The sequence below is a fragment of the Diceros bicornis genome, chromosome 14 (assembly GCF_020826845.1).
Source record: "Diceros bicornis minor isolate mBicDic1 chromosome 14, mDicBic1.mat.cur, whole genome shotgun sequence".
Lineage (NCBI taxonomy): Eukaryota > Metazoa > Chordata > Mammalia > Perissodactyla > Rhinocerotidae > Diceros > Diceros bicornis.
In genome coordinates, this window is record NC_080753.1 from 47,423,343 (window position 1) to 47,444,650 (window position 21,308).

A 21,308-nucleotide genomic window follows, 5' to 3' on the forward strand; every position below is an offset into this window, starting at 1 on the left:
TCCAAAAAATTGAGGAGTGGGGAAGCTCCCTAACTCATTCTATGAAGCCGACATTACCCTGATACCAAAACCAGACAAGGGCAACACAAAAATAGAAAATTACAGGCCAATATCACTGATGAACATTGATGCAAAAATCCTCAATAAAATACTAGCAAATCACATACAGCAATATGTTAAAAAGATTATACACCATGATCAAGTGGGATTTACTCCAGGTATGCAGGGATGGTTCAACATTCGCAAATCAATCAACGTGATACACCACATTAATAAAATGAAGAATAAAAATCACATGATCATCTCAATAGATGCAGAGAAAGCATTTGACAAGATACAGCATCCATTTATGATAAAAACTCTGAATGAAACGGGTATAGAGGGAAAGTACCTCAACATAATAAAGACCATATATGAGAAACCCACAGCTAATATCATCCTCAATGGTGAAAAACTGAAAGCTATCCCTCTAAGAACAGGAACCAGACAAGGATGCCCACTGTCACCACTCCTATTTAACATAGTACTGGAAGTCCTAGCCAGAGCAATCAGGCAAGAGAAAGAAATAAAAGGGATCCAAATTGGAAAGGAAGAAGTGAAACTGTCACTATTTGCAGATGATATGATTTTATATATAGAAAACCCTAAAGAATCCACCAGAAAACTTTTAGAAGTAATAAACGAATATGGTAAAGTTGCAGGATACAAAATCAACATACAAAAATCAGTTGCATTTCTATACACTAACAATGAAGTAGCAGAAAGAGAAATTAAGAATACCATCCCATTTACAATTGCAACAAAAAGAATAAAATACCCAGGAATAAACTTAATCAAAGAGGTGAAAGAGCTGTATACGGAAAACTATAAAACATTTCTGAAAGAAATTGAAGAAGACACAAAGAAATGGAAAGATATTCCGTGCTCTTGGATTGGAAGAATTAACATAGTTAAGATGTCCATACTTCCTAAAGCCATCTATAGATTCAGTGCAATCCCTATCAAAGTTCCAACAACATTTTTCAGAGAAATAGAACAAAGAATCCTAAAATTTATATGGAACAACAAAAGACCCCGAATAGCTAAAGGAATCCTGAGAAAAAAGAACAAAGCTGGAGGTATCACACTCCCTGATTTCAAAATATACTACAAAGCTATAGTAACCAAAACAGCATGGTACTGGCACAAAAACAGACACGCAGATCAATGGAATAGAAATGAAAGCCCAGAAATAAACCCACACATCTATGGACAGCTAATCTTTGACAAAGGAGTCAAGAACATACAATGGAGAAAAGAAAGTCTCTTCAACAAATGGTGTTGGGAAAACTGGATAGCCACATGCAAAAAAAATGAAAGTAGACCCTTACCTTACACCATACACAAAAATTAACTCCAAATGGATTAAAGACTTGAATGTAAGACCTGAAACTATGAAACTTCTAGAAGAAAACATAGGCAGTACGCTCTTCGACATCGGTCTTAGCAACATATTTTCAAACACCATGTCTGACCGGGCAAGAGAAACAATAGAAAAAATAAACAAATGGGACTACATCAAATTAAAAAGCTTCTGCACAGCAAAGGAAACCATCAACAAAACGAAAAGACAACCTAACAATTGGGAGAAGATGTTTGCAAACCATACATCTGATAAGGGCTTAATCTTCAAAATATGTAAAGAACTCATGCATCTCAACAACAGAAAACTACCAACCCAATTAAAAAATGGGCAAAAGACCTGAACAGACATTTCTCCAAAGAAGATATACAGATAACCAACAGACACGTGAAAAGATGTTCAAAATCATTAACTATCAGGGAAATGCAAATCAAAACTACAATGAGATATCACCTCACGCCCGTCAGAAGGGCTATAATTAACAAGACAGGAAACAACATGTGTTGGAGAGGATGTGGAGAGAAGGGAACTCTCATACACTGCTGATGGGAGTGCAAACTGGTGCAGCCACTATGGAAAACAGTATGGAGATTCCTCAAAAAGTCAAGGATAGAACTACCATATGATCCAGCTATTCCACTGCTGGGTATTTATCCAAAGAACTTGAAAACACCAATGCGTAAAGATACATGCACCCCTGTGTTCATTGCAGCGTTATTCACAATAGCCAAGACTTGGAAGCAACCTAAGTGCCCATGAAGGGACGAATGGATAAAGAAGCTGTGGTATATATACACAATGGACTACTACTCAGCCATAAGAAAAGATGAAATCCAGGCATTTGTGACAACATGGATGGACATTGAGGGTATTATGCAAAGTGAAATAAGTCAGAGGGAGAAGGTCAAACACTGTATGATTTCCTTCATTAAGTATTAGATAACAACAACAATAAACAAACACATAGAGACAGAGATTGGATTGGTGGTTACCAGAGGGGAAGGGGGCAGGGAGGAGGGCGAAAGGGATAATTTGGCACATGTGTGTGGTGATGGGTTGTAGTTAGTATTTGGGTGGTGGACATGATGTAATCTATGCATAAATAGAAGTATAATGATGTACACCTGAAATTTATACAATGTTATAAACCAATGCTACTGCAATAAACAAACAATTAAAAAAATAAAAAAATAAAATTAATCTGAATTTGGAAACACATTTGGCTCTAGGGTTTGGGTTAAAGGTATATATGTATGTGTATATATTATATATATGTATTTCTTTTTCCTGTAGTCTTATGTTTTAGATGTGTATCTTTAAGTAGATTTAGCCAGATTTGTGTTAAATCTAATATAACAATATGTCCTTTACATGGAAAGTTTAGTCTGTTTACATCTATTTCTGGTGTATTTGGACTTTTTTTTTCTGTCTTCTCATTCTTTTTTGCTTTCTAATTGTCCCACATTATCTGTAATTTCCTTCTTTCCAGCATTTTATTGGAGTAATTGAGCTTCCCTTTCTCTTTTTTCCAAGTTTTTGCCCAATTAGCTAGGAAGTTAGATCCTCTTTATTCTCTTAATGGTTACTTTTAAAATATTTTCGTGCATATTTAATTTACAAATTCCAAAATGAATCAAGATCTTTAGCTTATGCCTCAAAAATTCCAAGACATTTCCTTGCTCTAACTCTGATCACCCTCTCCCAGCTTACACTCTATTGTCCACTATTTTTATTTATCTTGTTTATTTGTTTTTAACCATAAAACTTAAACATTATTATTTAATGGAAATGTTTATTTAGCTTCATGCCCCTGTTTACCAATTTGTTTGCTCATCAACCATTTATCCAACACATATTTTTTGAACACCTCCTATAGGCCTGGGCACTCAGGCAGTGAGCACAGTGAAGTCCCTGACTTTCAGGGGCTTAACTTCCAGCTCAAATTAACTTCCTTCCTGTACATCAGATCTTCCTTCTAGGATCATTTTCCTTCTTCTTCCTGTACAACTTTAAGAAGTTCCTTCCCTGGAGGAACTTAATTCTTTTTGCGTTTTAGATAACTTTTTTGAGATATAATTCACATACCATACAATTCTCCCATTTAAAGTGTATAATTAAATAGTTTTTAGTGTATGCACAGATGTGTGCAGCCATCACTGTAGTAAATTTTAGGACATTAGAAACCCTCTTAGCAGTTACTTCCGTATAGTGAGTGGAATAGTATCCCCTTTAAATTTACGCCTACCTGGAACCTCGGAATGTGACCATACAGTCATGCACCGCACAACGACGTTTCGGTCAATGATGGACCGTATATACAATAGTGGTCCCGTAAGATTAGTACCATATAGCCTAGGTGTGGAGTAGACTATACCATGTAGCTTTGTGTTAAGTACATTCTATGATGTTCTCACAACAGTGAAATCACCTAACAATGCATTTCTCAGAATATATCCCCATCATTAACTGACGCATGACTGTATTTGGAAATAAGGTCTTTGCACATATAGTTAGTTAAGATGAGGTCATACTGAATTGGTGTGGGCCCTAAATGCAATGACCAGCGTCCTTATAAGAAGAGGAGAAGACACACAGAAATATACACAGAGAAGGAAGCCATGTGAAGATGGAGACAGATTTTAGAGTGATGCCAAGGGATGCCAAAGATTGCTGGGAACTTCCAGAAACTAGACAGAGGCAAGGAGGGATTCTTCCCTAGACCCTTCAGAGGAAGCACAGCCCAGCTGACACCTTAGATTTCTTCTAGTCTCCTGAACTGTGAGAGAATAAATTTCTGCGATTGTAAGCCACTCGATTTGTGGTCATTTGTTATGGCAGCTCTAGGAAACAGATACACTTGCCATTCTCCCTTTCCCCCTGCTCCTGACAACCACTAATCTACTTTCTGTCTCTGTGGGTTTGCCTATTCTGAACATTTCATATAAATGGAATCATATAATATGTGATATTTTGTGTTTGGCTTCTTTAACTCAGTATAATATTTTCAAGGATCATCTATGTTGTAGCATGTTTCAATACTTCATTTTGTTTTGTGGCCAAATAACATTCCATTGTAAGGATATACCACATTTTGTTTCTCCATTCATCATTTGATTGATATTTGAGTTGTTTCCACCTTTTGGCTATTATGAATAATGCTGCTATAAACTTTTGTGTACAAGTTTTTGTGTGGACATATGTTTTTGTTTCTCTTGGATATATAGATAGGAGTATATTTGCTGGGTCACATGGTAACTCTATGTTTAATCATTTGAGGAACTGCCAGACTGTTTTCCAAAGTGGCTGCACCACTTTGCATTTCCACCAGCAGTGTATGAGGGTTCCAATTTCTACGCATCCTCACCAACATGTGTTATCATCTGACTTTTTGATTCTAGCCATGCTGCTGGTTGTGAGGTGGTATCTTGTCGTTTTGATTTGCATTTCCTTAATGACTAATGATGTTGAGCATCTTTTCATGTACTTATGGGCCATTTGTATATCTTCCTTGGAGAAATGTCTATTCAGATCCTTTGTCCTATTTTTTAATTGGTTTATTTGCCTTTTTCTTGTTGAGTTGTAAGTGTTCTTTATGTATTTTAGATATATGTCCCTTATTAGATATATGATTTGCAAATATTTTCTCCCATTCTGTGGGTTGTTTTCTCAGTTTGTTGATAGTGTCCTTTGAAGCACCAAAGTTTTTAAATTTTATGAACTCCAGTTTATCTACTTTTTTTTCTTTGTTGCTCATGCTTTTGATGTCATATATAAGAATCGACTGCCAAATTTAAGGTCATGAAGACATATTTGTATATTTTCTTCTAAGAGTTTTACAGTCTTAGCTTTTATATTTAGATCTCTGATTCACTTTGAGTTAATTTTTATATATGTTTGGAGATAAAGGCTTAACTTCATTGTTTTGCATGTGGCTATCCAGCAGTCCCAGCATCATTTCTTGAAAAGACTATTCTTTCCCCACTAAACGGTCTTGGCATGCTTGTTGAAAATCATTTGACCATAGACACATAGTTTTATTTTTAAATTCTCAATTCTATTCTGCTGATCCATATGTCTATCCTTAAGCCAGTACCACACTAGCTTGATTATCATTGCTTTTGTAGTAAGTTTTGAAATCAGGAAGTGTGAGTCTTCCAACTTAGTTCTTTTTTAAGTTTGTTTTGGCTATTTTGTGTCCTTTGTAGTTCCATATAAATTTTAGAATCAGCTTGTCAATTTTTACAAAGAAGTCATCTGGGATTCTGATGGAAATTGTATTGAATTTTTAGATCAATTTGAGGAGGACTGCCATCCTAACAATATTAAATCTTCCAATCTGTGAACAAGGGATGTTCTTCCATTTATTTAGATCTTCTTTAATTTTTTCAACAATTTTTTTTTTTGTGTGTGTGAGGAAGATCAGCCCTGAGCTAACATCCATGCCTATCCTCCTCTTTTTTTTGCTGAAGAAGACTGACCCTGGGCTAACATCCATGCCCACCTTCCTCCACTTTATATGGGACGCCACTACAGCATGGCCTGACAAGCGGTGCGTTGGTGCACGCCTGGGATCTGAACCCGGGCTGCCAGCAGTGGAGTGCCAGCACTTAACCGCTATGCCACGGGGCCAGCCCCTCAACAATGTTTTATAGTTTTCAGAATATGTTTTCAACTTCTTTTGTTAAATTTATTCCTGTTTTATTCAACTTCTTTTGTTAAATTTATTCCTGTGTTATTCTTTTTTATGCTATTTTAAGTGGAATTGTTTTCTTTCTTTTTTTTTTTTTCATGAGGAAGATCAGCCCTGAGCTAACATCCATGCCAATCCTCCTCTTTTTTTGCTGAGGAAGACTGGCCCTGAGCTAACATCTGTGCTCATCTTCCTCCACTTTATGTGGGACGCCACCACAGCATGGCCTGACAAGCGGTGCATTGGTGTGCCCCTGGGATCTGAACCCAGGCTGCCAGCAGCGGAGCATGCACACTTAACTGCTATGCCACGGGGCGGGTCCCATGGAATTGTTTTCTTAATTACATTTTCAGATTGTTCATTGCAAGAGCATAGAAATACAATCGATTTTTATATGCAGTCATGTACTGTGTACTTTGCTGAACTCATACATTAGTTCTAATAATTTTTTAGTGGAATCATTAAGATTTTGTATATACAAGATCATGTCATCTGCAAAAGAGATAGTTTTACTTCTTCCTTTCAAATATGGATGCCTTTTAATTTTTCTTGCCTAATTGCCCTAGCTAGAACTTCCAGTACAATGTTGAATAGAAGTGGTGAGAACAGACATCCTTGTCCTGTTCCGGATCTTAGGAGGAAAGGCTAGGTACATCATTAAATATAATTTTAGCTGTGGATTTTTCATACATGCCCATTATCAGTTGAAGAAATTCTTTTCTATTCCTAGTTTATTGAGAGCTTTATAAAAAATCATGAAATGATGTTGGATTTTGTCAAACGCTTTTTTTGCGTCTATTAAGATGATCTTGTGGTTCTTGCTTTTTATTCTATTGATATAGTGTATTGCATTAATTGATTTTTAGATGTTAAACCAACCTTGCATGCCTAGGATAAATCCTACTTGGTCATGGTATATCATTTTACATATATATTGCTTACTTTGTTTTGCTAGTATTTTTTTTTCTTTTTTTGTGGGGAAGACCAACCCTGAGCTGACATTTGACACCAGTCCTCCTCTTTTTTTTTTTTTTTTTTTTGCTGAAGAAGACTGGCCCTGGGCTAACATCCATGCCCATATTCCTCTGCTTCATATGGGACGCCACCACTGCATGGCTTAACAAGTGGTGCATTGGTGTGCGCCTGGGATCCTAACTGGCGAACCCCGGGCTGCTGCAGCGGAGTGTGCACACTTAACCACTTGTGCCACCGGGCCGGCCCCGGTTTGCTAGTATTTTATTGAGGGTTTTTGCATCTATTTTCATGACATGATGGTCTTTAGTTTTCTTTCTTTGTGATATCCTCGTCTGGTTTTGATATCAGGTTAATATTGGACTCATAGAATGAGTTTGGAAGTGTTTCCTCCTCTTCTAATGTTTTAGAAGAGTTTGTAAAGAATTGGTATTAATTCTTTAAATGTTTGATAGATTTCAGCGGTAAAGCCATCTGGGCCTGGGATTTTGTGTAGGTATGGATAGTTTTTTGATTACAAACTCAATCTCTTCATTTGTTATATGTCTATTCAGAGTGTCTATTTCTTTTTGAGTCAGTTTCAGTAGTTTGTGTCTTCCTAGGAATTTGTTCATTTCATCTAAGTTATCTAATTTATTAGCAGACAACTGGTCATAGTATTCCTTTATAATTCTTTTTATTTATGTAAGATTGGTAGTAATTTCCTCTTTCATTTCTGATTCTGCTAATTTGATCCTTCTTTTTCCCTTGGTCAGTGTAGCTTAGGATTTATGAATTTTGTTGATCTTTTCAGAGAACCAGCTTTTGGTTTCATTGGTTTTTCTCTATTGTTTCTCTGCTAAGTATTTCATTAATTTCTTCTCTAACATTTATCGTTACCTTTCTGCTACTTATTTTGTGTTTAGTTTGCATTTCTTATTCCAGTGTCTTAAGGTGAATGGTTAGAGTATTGACTTAACATCTTCTCCTTTTTTTAGTATACAGTAGTCCTTCCTTATCTGTGGTTTCACTTTCTGCAGTTTCAATTACCTGTGGTCTCCTTTGGTCCAAAATATTAAATGAAAATTTCCAGAAATAAACAATTCATAAATTTTAAATTGCATGCTGTTCTGAGCAACATGGTGAAATCTCGAGCCATTCCACTCTGTCCTACCTGGGACATGAAGCATCCCTTTGTCCAGCATATCCACACTGTATGTGCTACCCACTCGTAATCACTTAGTAGCTGTCTTGGTTATCAGATCAACTGTCATGGTACTGCAGTGCTTGTGTTCAAGTAATCCTTATTTTGCTTAATAATGGCTCCAAAGCCAACTTTATTATTAGTTGTTGTTAATCTCTTACTGTGCCTAATTTATGAATTAAACTTTATCATAGGTATGTATGTATAGGAAAAAATATATTATATATAGGGTTTGGTACTATCCATGGTTTTAGGCATCCACTGGGGGTCTTGAAATGTATCCCCTGCAGATAAGGGGAGACTATTTATACATTTACAATAATAAATTTCCCCCAAGCACTTCTTTAGCTGCATCCCATGAGTTTTGTTATGCTGTGTCTTCATTTTCATTCATCTCCAAGTATTTTCTAAACTCCCTTTTGATTTCTTCTTTGATCCAACTTAATAATTTTTTCTTTTTCATATATCATCCTTTTGCTGTTGTATATAAGAAGTCATCACCAAACCCAAGGTCACCTAGATTTTCTCCTATGTTATTTTCTAGAAGTTTAATAGTTTACATTTTACATTTAGGTCTGTGATCCATTTTGAGTTAATTTTTATAAAAAATGTAAGGTCTGTATCTAGATTCATTTCTTTGTATATGGATGTCTAGTTGTTTCAGCACCTTTTGTTGAAAAGACTATCCTTTCTCCATTGAATTGCCTTTGCTTTTCTCCATTTAATTGTTTTTTGTTACTATTTTTTGTTATTTTTTTAGTGAGTCCTCTAGAACCATATACATCTGAACTTAATAGAATCAACTTCAGATTTATATGAACTTAATTCCAGTGAGATATAGAAACTTTACTCCTACTTAGCTTTATTCTCTTTTACTTATTTTTTGTGATATTGTTATACATATTACATTTACAAATATTATAAACCCAACAATACATTGTTATAATGATTACTTTATAGAATTTTTTGTCTTTTAATGAAATTGAGATAAGTAAACAGTGCAAGTTTATATCCATAGCTTTTGTTATATTAAGCTTGTTTATCATTTGTGGTAATCTCATAAGCATATTGTCATTTCTGTTTCTCTTCATTTGTTCTTATGGAGTTATTACCTAGAATCATTTCCTTAGCACAGTACAGCTTTGCTCCCATATACTTCTTTTGTGCTTTTATTGGTAAATAAAATTACATATATATTACATATGTATTACATTTATATATGTTATAGGCCTGACAATACATTATATACATGTGTTTTATATAATGGCTTTGTAAGTTAAGAGAAAAAAAAGAAACATGCATTTTTACAAAAATATTCATTCTGTAATTATATAATTAGTTTTTCCAGTTCTCTTTGTTTTTCATACAGATTCAAATTATCATCTGGAATCACTTTCTCCAACCAGAAGAACTTCCTTTAGTATTCTTAGTAAGGCAAGTTTGCTGTCAACAAATACTCTCAGTGTTTGTTTATCTGGGAATGTCTTCATTTAGCCTTCTTTTTTTTTTTTTGAGGAAGATTGGCGCTGCACTAATATCTGTTGCCAATCTTCTTCTTCTTTTTTATCCCCAAAGCCCCAGTACATTGTTATGTATCATAGTTGTAGAGTTGTAGCTCTGCCACGTGGGATGCTGCCTCAGCATGGCTTCATGAGCAGTAAGTAGGTCCATGCCCAGGATCCGAACTAGCAAACCCAGGCTGCTGAAGCGGAGCATGCAAACTTAACTGCTATGCCACCGGGATGGCCCATAGTCTTCATTTTTGAAAGATAGCTTTGCTAAATTTAGGAGTTTTGATTGAAGATTTTTTTTTCTTTGAGACTTTGAATATAATATGCCACTGTTTTCTGGCCTCCATTGTCTGCTCAGAAGTCAGTTGTTGATCATATTGGAATTCTCTTGCAATTGATAAGTAATTTTTCTCTTGTGGCTCTCAAGACTTTCTCCTTATCTTTGGCTTTAAGCAATTTTACTATGAGGTGTCTGTGGATCTCTTTGCATTTGTCTTACTTGGAGTTCATTGGGCTTCAGGGATGTGTAGATTATTATTTTTTGATAAATTTGGGAAAATTTCAGTCATTATTCTTCAAATTTTTTTATTCCTTTCTCTTTCCTCTCCTGGTACTTCTGGTACACATGGTTGGTGTACTTAACAGTGTCTCACATTTCTTGGCTGCTCTGTTAATTTTTATTGATTCTCTTTTCTCTCTGTTCATAGGATTACGTGATCCATATTAACCTTTCTTTAAGTTCACTAATTCTTTCTTCTGCCAGTTCAAATTTCTATTGAGCTTCTCTACTGAATTTCTCATTTCAGTTGTTATACTTTTTAACTCCAGAATTTCCATTTGGTTCTTTTTTATAATTTCTATATCTTTATTAATATTCTCTATTTCACATGAATTGTCATCATACTTTACTTGTTTAATCATGGTTTCCTTTAGTTCTTTGAGCATATTTATAATGGCTACATTGACAGCTTTGTTAAATCTTACAACTGGTTGTTCTTATAGGTGGTTTCTGTTGCCTGCTTTTTTACAGCGTATGAGTCATACTTTCCCATTTCTGTGCATGTCTTGTAATTTCTTACAAGGGAACTAGACTTGTTAGATAATATCTTGTAGCAACTCTGGGTACTGATTTCTCCACTCCAGGGCTTATTATTGTTATTTGCTTGATTATTTATTTAGTGATTGACTGCATTATTTTAGTGCCATTTATCTCCCCCAGTGTTAAGCTTCTGATGTTGCTCTTCAGGGGGCACAGCCTTGATTATGCTCACAGTCACCCTGAGATGACAGTTGTTTTGACCCTCTTTGACTGTCTCTTTCCCTGACCACACCTAGCTGTTAAATTCCACTAATTGCTGGCTGATTGCTCTACTGTTTTCCACAATGCCTTGGGGCATATATTTCTCCATAGACTAAACAAATCAAATTTGGGTTCCTTTGAAACGATAGTTCCCTAGGTCAGTGTTTGAGATTTGTTCTGAATCCAGGCAGGCTCCTCCCAGCTGTCTCTTTCCCTAGTTTTCTCAGGTAAAATCTACAGGTTACCCTATATGTCAAATGCATTTACCACTCTCCTCCCAATTGCATATCAACACAACCTCCACTGCTTTTGAGAGTGTCCATAGGCTTGAACTTCGCCACACTCTGTTGCAAATGAAGTCAGTACCTTTGGAAAGAAATTAAGAGCTATCTGTTTTATGCCCTGCTTCTCTGAAAATCTCTGAGCCTGGCTCTGGGAGAAGGGGGTGGGGACAATGGTGTGCTTCTTTCTGAATGACACCCCCACTTAAAGAGCTAAGTTCTTGGTAGTAGGGAAGGGATAGTAGCCTCAAGTCTTCTTAGCTTGTCCTGGTATGGAACTGCTGCCTTATGAGCTGGGTCAAGGGCAATTAGGGTCCCAGTATTCTCAGCAGTGCCATACCCAAGGCAGAGCCTTCATCCCACTAATGAGGTTTGTGTAGAAGAAGGGAGCTCCCACCTGCCAGCCACTCTTGTCTGGAACTTTGCCTCAGTAACAGATAGCAGAGGGCAGCATGAGAAATGCTGACATCCTGTTTCCCTTGGGAAGATAGCCCTCTGACCGGGAGCTAGGGGAAGAGTGAGCCCTACGTTCTTGGCTGCAGCAGTCTGGAGTAGAGTTTCCATCTTGCTGAGTTGGGATGGGGGAGGGAGGCACTGTTCAAATACCACAGATTCCCACTGTTCTTACTGAATTTTTAGTAGATTTTCTTGAGTAAATGTTTTTTTATTTGCTGTATATCCTTGCGCTCATTTCCAGAGACTGTAAACAGTTGGGTTTTTAAAAAAGTAATAATTTTCACCAGTTTTGCTGGGGAGTGGGTCTGCAGAGCTCCTTGTATGTCCCTCTCAATGCCCATTGCAGGTTAACTCTTTCAATTTCGTTTTTAATCTAAAAATTATTTTACCCTCAGTCATGAAAGATCGTTATTTTTTGGAGGAGGATACCTAGGTTGACAGTTATTTTTCTCTCGGCATTTATTTTTCCACTGTTTTCTGGATTTTCTTGTTGTTGTTGAGAAGTCTGCTGTCAGTATAATTTTAATTCTTTTACAGTGATCTGTCTTTTATCTCTGGATGCTTTCCCTCCCTTCTTTAAATATTTAAAAAAATAAAGTCAGATTTAAGAAGGTATAACATACATGCAATAAAACTCACCATTTTAAGTGTAAAGTTCTGTGAGTTTTAACAAATGTGTATAACTTATCAGCCATCACCAAAATCAAGAAGCAGAATATTTTCATCATCCTAAAAAGTTCCCTAGTGCCCATTTGGAATCAATTTTCTTCCCCCCATGCAGTTATTGAAACATTGATCTGTCCCTATAGTTTCACTCTTTCCTGGATATCATGGAATTTTCTATATGTAGCCCTTGAGTCTGGCTTCTTTCATTTAGCATAATGTTTTAAGATTCTTCCATGTTGTTGTATATATTTGTAATTGTTCCTTTTTATTGCTATATAGTAGTCCATTATATGGAGGTACCACAGGTTTTTTTATCAGTACACCTGTTGAAAGACATTTGGACTGTCTCCAGTTTTGGGTGATGGTGAATAAAGTTGCAATAAATATTTACAAATAGGGCTTTTGTGGATATATATCTTAATTTCTCTTGAGTAAATAGATAGGAACGGGATTGCTGGGTCTTATGGTAAGTGTATGTTTAACTTGACAAGAAACTGCCAGACTGTTTTCTAAAGTGGCTGTACCATTTTGCCTTACCTCCAGCAAGATGAGTGCTTTTTAGATCTCTGTCTTTGGTGTTCTAAAGTTTTACTACACTGGGTCCAGGTGTATATTTATTTTTATTGTTCCCAATTTTGAGAATTTATATGTATTATCAATTATAGAAAATTCTTAACTATTATGTCTTCAAGACAAGACTATTGTTTCTACTCTTTCCTTCAGAACTCTCATTACATGTATTTTAGGCTCTCTTACTCTAAAATATGTGTCTCTTAACTGTCTTTTATCTGCTTTTTATTCTGTGCTGAATTATGGGCAGGTTCTTCAGATCTATCTACCAGTTCACTAATTGTCTTTTGGGCTATTACTTACCTGCTTTTTATGTACCTACTTGGTTTCTTCTTTCCAGGATTAACCTTTCCTTTTCTAGAATTTCTGTTAGGTTCTTTTTCAAACCTTCTCGGGCAAATTTATTCATAGTTGTTCTCGCACATTTCAAAATTCCAAGTTTTACGTCTAAAAATTTATGCAGTTATTTTATGCTCTGATAATGCAATATCTCATAATTCCAACCTCTGAAGCCATTGGGAACTCTAAATCTTTTGTTTGTTGTTTCCATTGACTCTTGTTTATGGTTTCTTCCCTCGGGTGTTTCATACATTTTGATTGTGAAACTCACATTTGTCAGAACTTAATCTGTGGGAATCCTGGGAAGTCTGAGATGAGGATGTTTTTCTCCAAAGAGGATTTGCATTTGTTTAGTTTTTGGCCCTGGGTGGTACTAATAACCTGGGACCACTTTAATTTAGTTTCTTGACTTGGATTTTGCAGTTGCACAAATATTTAAATTCAAAGCCCTGACCCACGTATAGATAAACTTAGTGATAGAAATTCTCACAGAAGTTTTTTTTCCCCTTTTTCCTCAATAAAGATAGATTTTTTTTTGTTGACTCTTTGCTCTAAGCAGAGAGCATTTCTTCTATTTCACAGGGAGCAAGGCCGTTTCAAGGTCTCAGATGTATGTGTGTGTGTGGGGTCTCAGGTTTGGAACCCCTCAAGCTACCTTTTGAGGAACTAAAGCCTATTATCCTGTTCCCCATGCAGCTGGCTCATGATCCTCAAAGGTTTACATTTCTGGAATTGGCGTTTGCTCCCAGGGAAGTCCTAGCTCCTGTATTCACAAAACGCTCTGGTTTCAGAAACCTGTACCTTCTATGTTCTGGGATGGAGGCATGCCATGGGGATTTCTTTACTTTTCATAACTTAGCAATGTATTTTAAAAGTATTTTTGGTAATTAATCCAGTATCTGGCTGTTTTTCAGTGAGAGGAATTTTTAGACTCTCTTGACAGGGGCCAGCCCTGTGGCTTAGTGGTTAAGTTTGGCATGCTCTGCTTTGGTGGCCCGGGTTTGGTTCTGGGCAAGGACCTACACCACTCGTTGGCAGCCATGCTAAGGTGGTGACCCACATACAAAATAGAGGAAGATTGGCACAGATGTTAGCTCAGGGCTAATCTTCCTCAGGAAAAAAAAAGAATATCTAGACAGCTATACCGCTGTAAAAAGAAACTCTACAATTTATTTATACATTTAACTATTGAATATTTAGAGTATTTCAAATTCATTTTTTCTTTATACTGTTATAAACATTATTGGTCTTGTCTCCTTGTGCAAATATTTGTAGAATTTCTCTAGGTTATATGACTTAAGGGCAAGACTGGGACAGAGGGATGACATGTTCAGCTTTATGAGAGATTGTCAATTTGGGTTCCAGAATGCTTGTGACAAGTTATCAGTAACAAGTAATGAGTTTCTGCTGCTGGACATCATTGCCAATACTTAATGGATTTTTGTCTATCTGATGGGTAGGAAATGGCATCTGCCTGTTGTTTAAATTTGCATCTGTCAGATTATCAATATTTGAACATCTGTTCATGTTTATTTGTCGTTTGGAATTCTTTTTTGGATATGGACAGTTTATATCCTTTGCTCATTTTATACGTAGTTGTCTTTTTTCATTGATTTATTAGACATCTTTATATATCTCTTTTCAGTTATATTCCAAATATTTTTCCCTTCTGTGTCATACTGCTTTGTTTAATATGCCAAAGAGATTAATCAGTCTTTTCCTCTATGGTTTTTGCTTTTGGGTTTTGTTTATGGACTCCTTCCTAACGCTGAAGTCAAAATGATATTTTCCTACGTTCCCTTAACCCCTATCTTGGATACTTATTGATGTAAAAATCTTGGACCTTATAGACCTGTGGTTTAAATCCTCTTCCTCTTCCCCAAGTTTATACTAAGTAAGGAAAGATCATTTTATTTTGGGAATGGGGAGAAGTGTCAGGGTGGTTGATAAATTTATCTCATGGGCCGTTTGTCACCTGGAAAACACCTTTTACCCTTTGAGTCTCAGCTCAAAAACTCGCTCCTCTGTGAAGCCTTTACTGACTTCCCCAACTGAATTTAATTCAACATACATTAATTGAGCACCTTTTATATACCTAGCCCTTTCCTAGAAGATTAGGACACAGTGTTGAACAGAGTTTATGTGTCAGTGGAAGACTTACATTTTAGCCAGATCTAGGCACAAATTTTCCAGTGGTTCTGCTGTGTGCTGTAAACCTCCACCACAGTAATTCGTATCTTAATAAAGTAATTCATGCACAGTTTTCTCCTTCATCAGCCATTCCCTTTGGCTCTACCTTCAAAATGTAACCAAAATCTGACTACTTCTCAAGCTCTTCAACATGACCTCCATCTTCTGCCTGGAATAATGTAATGGCCTCCACTTAGTCTCCCCGCTCCTGCCTTTGTCAGCCCCAGCCAATCTCTTCTCAACACAATAGCCAAAGTCAGCTCCTGTCACACTTCTGCTCAGAACCTTCCAGTTGCTCCCATCTCACACAGAGAAGAAGCCAAACCCTCCTGTCCATGCCCTCAGGATCTGGCCTGCTCCTCCTCTCCTTTCACTCCCCTCACTCATGTGATCCCAGACACACTGATTCCCTACTGTTTCTACAACATTCCAAGCATTCTTCTGCCTCAGGGTCTTTGCATTTGTGGTTTCCTCTGGCTGAGCCTCCCTACCCTGAGATCCCATATCCACACGGCTTGGCCCCCTCACTTCTATTGTTCCTCTACCCAAATATCACATTTTCAGTAGTAGGACCTTCTTTGACCAAAAATGAAATAAAAAATAAAATAAAAATAATAAATAAATAAAAATGAAAAATAAAATAAAAAATAGCACATACAGCCCTACTTTCTATCCCCCTTAACCTAGTTAATTTTTCTCCATGACGCTAATCAACATCTGATCTGTTGTGTATTTCTTTCTCTCTATCTACCACCACTAAGATATAAGCTCCTTGAGGGCCAGGAACTTTTTTTATTCACTGTCATATCACCATTGCCTAGAATAGTGTCTGATATGTAGTGGGTACCCAATATATATTTATTGAATGAATGAATATGTGCATGTAGGAACGTATGAATGGTAGCTCTAGGGGTGGGGGTGGGACAGCATAAAATCATGGGTGATGTTAGAACAGGAATAGGTGCAGAGGGAAGAAGGGACCATAAATAAAGGAAGAGGGCAGATAAATTTCTCCCATTTTGCAATCTTTCTTAGAATCTTCGGGGCAGATGACCCCCTTGGCACTGGCCTCCTCAATTGTCTTTGGCATTGGTTTCCTTTCTGAAGGTCCTGAAGTTGGTTCTCAAAAAATACTTCTTGACTGACGGCTTAATTAAGTTGGTATAAGAAGTTTTCTCCTGCATCACCTGGAAAATTGAATCACCTTCCACATTGCTTTGGTGGGCAGGCTCGTCCTCAGAGCTACCGGGAGAGGGAAGGACCAGGAGCTTCCCATGTTCATGTTGAGAACCCTGGCAGCTGATCTAAAGGAGATGTGGTCTATGTTAGGAGAAGGCTTCTATTGGTTTATCATGTACAAAACCATACAAGAAAAAGTCAGAACCACAGGAGATGGAACCTGGCTGGAATCCAAGATTTAGCTCCATTCAAAACTACAGGAAGAAATAATACAAGTAAGTTAAATCTCAACTTTTGTTAGTTGTCATCTGTAACTTTGACTCACTAATTTATGCTTTCAGGTACTTTAATTTTTGTTTATATATTTAGAGACTGTGTTGTCTACTAGAATAGTAGGGAGGGAGAGAGGACCTGCTTATCTGTTAATCAACTTTACTGTAAGCAAAATATTTAGTCATACTGTGGCTCACATATGGCAAAGATGAAATACATAGTTAAAAAATAAAACTCCAGGGGCCGGCCTGGTGGCGTAGTGGTTAAATTTGCTTGCTCCACTTCGGCAGCCCGGGGTTCGAGGGTTTGGATCCTGGGCACGGACCTATGCACTGCTCATCAAGTCATGCTGAGGTGGTGTCCCATGTATAAAGTAGAGGAGGATGGACACAGATGTTCACTCAGGGCCAGTCTTCCTCACAAAAAAAAAAGTGCAAAAAACAAAAAGCAAAACTCGAAAGAGGAAGAAAGTAGCCAATTTTTAACCCTAGCTGTCACAACCAGAGACTATCAATCAGAGAGGGACAGACTTCTAGGAATAAATTTTCCAGCTGATACTTTACCTTGTAAGTTACTGCTTTTCTGCCTAAAGACAAGGATTAAAGCTTTCCATCATAGGAAAGAAAAAGTACCCAAATTTTGGAGCACTTCTGCATTTCCTTAGATTAGTGCAATAGCAATTAAAATGGGAATATCTAGACAGATGGCAATATAAATACAAAACATATGTTCTGACAAGCTAAACTTTGAGAATTGTAGGTATAAATGATTGAAATCTCCTCGGCAATCCACGGAGCAGAATGCAGATGGTATGGTGTGGACAACGTGATTCAGCACAGGATGTGGGCTGTCATGGCAGGTGGTCTACGTGGGGTTCTGAAGCCCCTAGCAGCTGACCAAGAACCAGAACAAAGACTGATGGAGCTGTGTAAGAGGGAAGAGTAGACAGGGCACTTTGAGCAGCCAGTGACAGAAAACCAACCCAAACTAGGTTTAAACAAAAGAGTGATTTGTCTGAAGAACACAGAGGTAGCTCAAAAGACCATCAGCAGAACCCAGAGCAATTCTGGGTCCCAGGGACTGGAACCAGTAACTCAAACATCATCAGCATATTCTCTCTCCCTCCCTCCCTCCCTCCTCTGCTCCACTTAGGCTTCATTCTCTTAATAGAAGTGGACATTCTTTGCCCAGCAGGAAAAAGTGGCCTTCAGCAAGTGTCAAAGTCACATCCTGAAAGATTTGCAACCAGAGATGTCTTTTCATCTTTGAATTTCAGTTGGAAAGATCCTAGGGAAGGGCTCAAACTGTCCAGATTGGATTCTTATGCCCACCTCTGGGACTATCACTGTGGTTGGGGGGTGGGCTCTCTGATGACCCAGCCTGAGTCATGTTCCCTTCTTTGGGCCAGAGTGAGCAGGTTCTGTACCAGTGGTGGCTTAGCACAGACATGACCACTGGTCCATTTGTTTGTGTTGGACAGCCCTTATGACAGGTCCCTGACAACCTTGGTCATTCCTGGCACCCCACCCCGGAGAAGGGATGGGCAGTTACCATAAGAACCCACGCTGGGGGTATGTGTGTGCGTGTGTAGTCAGACTGACTAGGTTCAGATGGCTATTCCACCACTTACTAGGCAAATGATATTTCTATGTATCAGTTTCCTTGTTCATAAGATGAAAATAGCAATACTACCAACTTCATGATGTTGTTAATAGGATTAAGTGACTTATTATATGTAAAGCCCTTAAAACAAGCCTGGAATATGAAAGATTATCAGTCACTATTTCTAACATGTATGTCACTAGAATCAAACCATAAAGACAACCCACTAAATAAAGACACGTTTCCTGCTATCTCCCATGCGCTTTACAGACCATGAGGTCTGTGAAGTTGCTTTCCATTTATCATCTTCTGCTCTCCGGAAGCTGTCCGGGCCCTCCCTGAAAGGTGTTCAGTGGGCCTCTGAGGCTGCTCTGTGTCTTTCTGGGGCCTCAACCCAGAGTGAGTGTCTTTCTCATTTTATGATCCAGAACAGTTTATTTCTCAAATAAATAAACTTTTATTGTAGGGTCTTTAAAAAACCTCGGAGATAAAGCCTCATTTAAAGCTCACAATGGGCAAAGCGGTGTAACCTTTGCTTGGCTTTCTTGACCTAGTCAGGTGCATATTTCTGAGCAGCCTCCCTCCACCCAGCAACAATGATTCCTCCCACCTTTGGGGGCTTCGTGTCAATCAATTTGCCATCAGACACTTTTTTTTTTTTTTTTAAAGATTTTATTTATTTATTTTTTCCTCCCAAAGCCCCAGTAGATAGTTGTGTGTCGTAGCTGCACATCCTTCTAGTTGCTGTATGTGGGATGTGGCCTCAGCATGGCCAGAGAAGCAGCGCGTCGGTGCGCGCCCGGGATCCGAACCCGGGTCGTCAGCAGTGGAGCGCACTCACTTAACCACTACGCCACAGGGCCGGCCCCCACCATCAGACACTTTTTTACCCTCACAGCCTCCTGTTCCTAATAGTGCCTTCCTGAGTCCTGGATTTACTTTCCCTCAGCGTTTTTTTTTAATAAATCTTTCTCTTCACTTCATTACACAAACCTCTATGTCCCTATCTTTAGCTAATGCTGTTTGCAGTTCTATTAGAAATCAATCACTGTGCCTGGCATCACTCATTTGACTCCTCTCTCTTTTCTCTGTCTTTTAATTCTCTGTTTCTAAGTTTCCCTGATAGAGGGAATTATGACTTTTGTATACTTGAAGCAAAATTCTCTTCATTGTTGAAAATATATTCAAAAAGAAATCTTCACATATCAGAACTTTGTGTGAGAGCAAATTCCAATTGGGTAGGGTTATATGTACTTGACTCTTTATCTATCTTTGTGTCTGTAGTTAGTATATTGCTCATCCCATAGCATGGGTTCATCATTCTCAATTAGTCCTTTTGTTGAATTTATAAATTCCTGAGTGTTGAAGTAACTCTTTATATGCTTTTAATGAGAGATACCTGAGTCAGACAGACCTATCAACATGTATGGTCTTTAATTGGTTTCCCAAGTGGTTAAATCAGTCAAGAACAGACTAATGCCTAAAGAGGGCCCACTCTCATTTGAATGCACTTTTTTGCACTTTCATGCCTCTTAAAGTGAGAATAATAATATCTCAAGTATGGAAGATAACAGGTTAATTAGATGTCAGTAACCCTCTTTGAATATGGTACTATGTAACTAAAGAAAGACATTATTTAAATAATTTATCATATAATCATAATCAATGGGAAGGCAAGGATCCACAGATAGATACTATGCTTGCAGACATCTACCATTGCCTTTCATTATTTTCAGAGACAGTATTAGAACTTTGAGTCAATTTCTATAAAATGGTACCTATTTATGATATAGCTATTTTCTTGGATGACATGTTAGGTCTTCTGCAGAATCAGGAAAGAGATGATTGAGGAAAAAGGAGAAAGGTCCACAATCTGAATCTTCTATTTTAAAATCACATTTACTATTCATTCATTAATTCATCAGTCATTTATTGGGCATCTGCTATGTGTCAAATACCATGCTATGAGCTGAGGACTCAAAGATGAATAACATAAAGCTATGCCCTTGAAAAGTTTACTGCCTACTGGGGGATACAGACCTGTAAATGAATAATTATAATACAGGAGGTAAGTTCTAACAGACAAATGTGTACAGTGTTGTGAGGGGAGGAAGGAATGAATGATGAACCATGCTTGGTGGGGAATCAGGAACATCATTCATGAATCTTAAGGGATTAAGGATTCAATGAGAAGATAGGGCGCTGGGGGGCGGGGTGGCATTTCTGGAAGAGGAAATGTGTGCAAAGACCACAGAGGTTTGAAAGAGTGTGGAATGTTCAGAAGGTGGAGAGGGGCTCAGTGAGACACACAGGTAGGATTGTGTGTGAGGAAAACCTGGAGGGAAGCTGGAAAGGTAAACAACAAATTGGGAAAGGCCCTGTGTTTCATGCTGAGAAATTCAGACATTCTCTTGGAAGGGATGATTTAAGGATATTAAATGGGGAAATGATTTGACCAGAATCTAGTAGGAAATCATAGAAATACTTAGTGAATAAGACACAGAACCTCTAGAGATAATTAAGCAATTGCCCTTCAGAGTAGCTTTCTGGGGATGCTCATTAAAAAAAGGGATTTATGTTGAAATAAGTTTTCAAAAAAACTGTATACTTAATACCCCTCCCAGAAGAACATTACCTACCAGAATATATTAGTGGCTCTGTGAAGACCAGCGTAAAAGATATTTGTTTAACTTT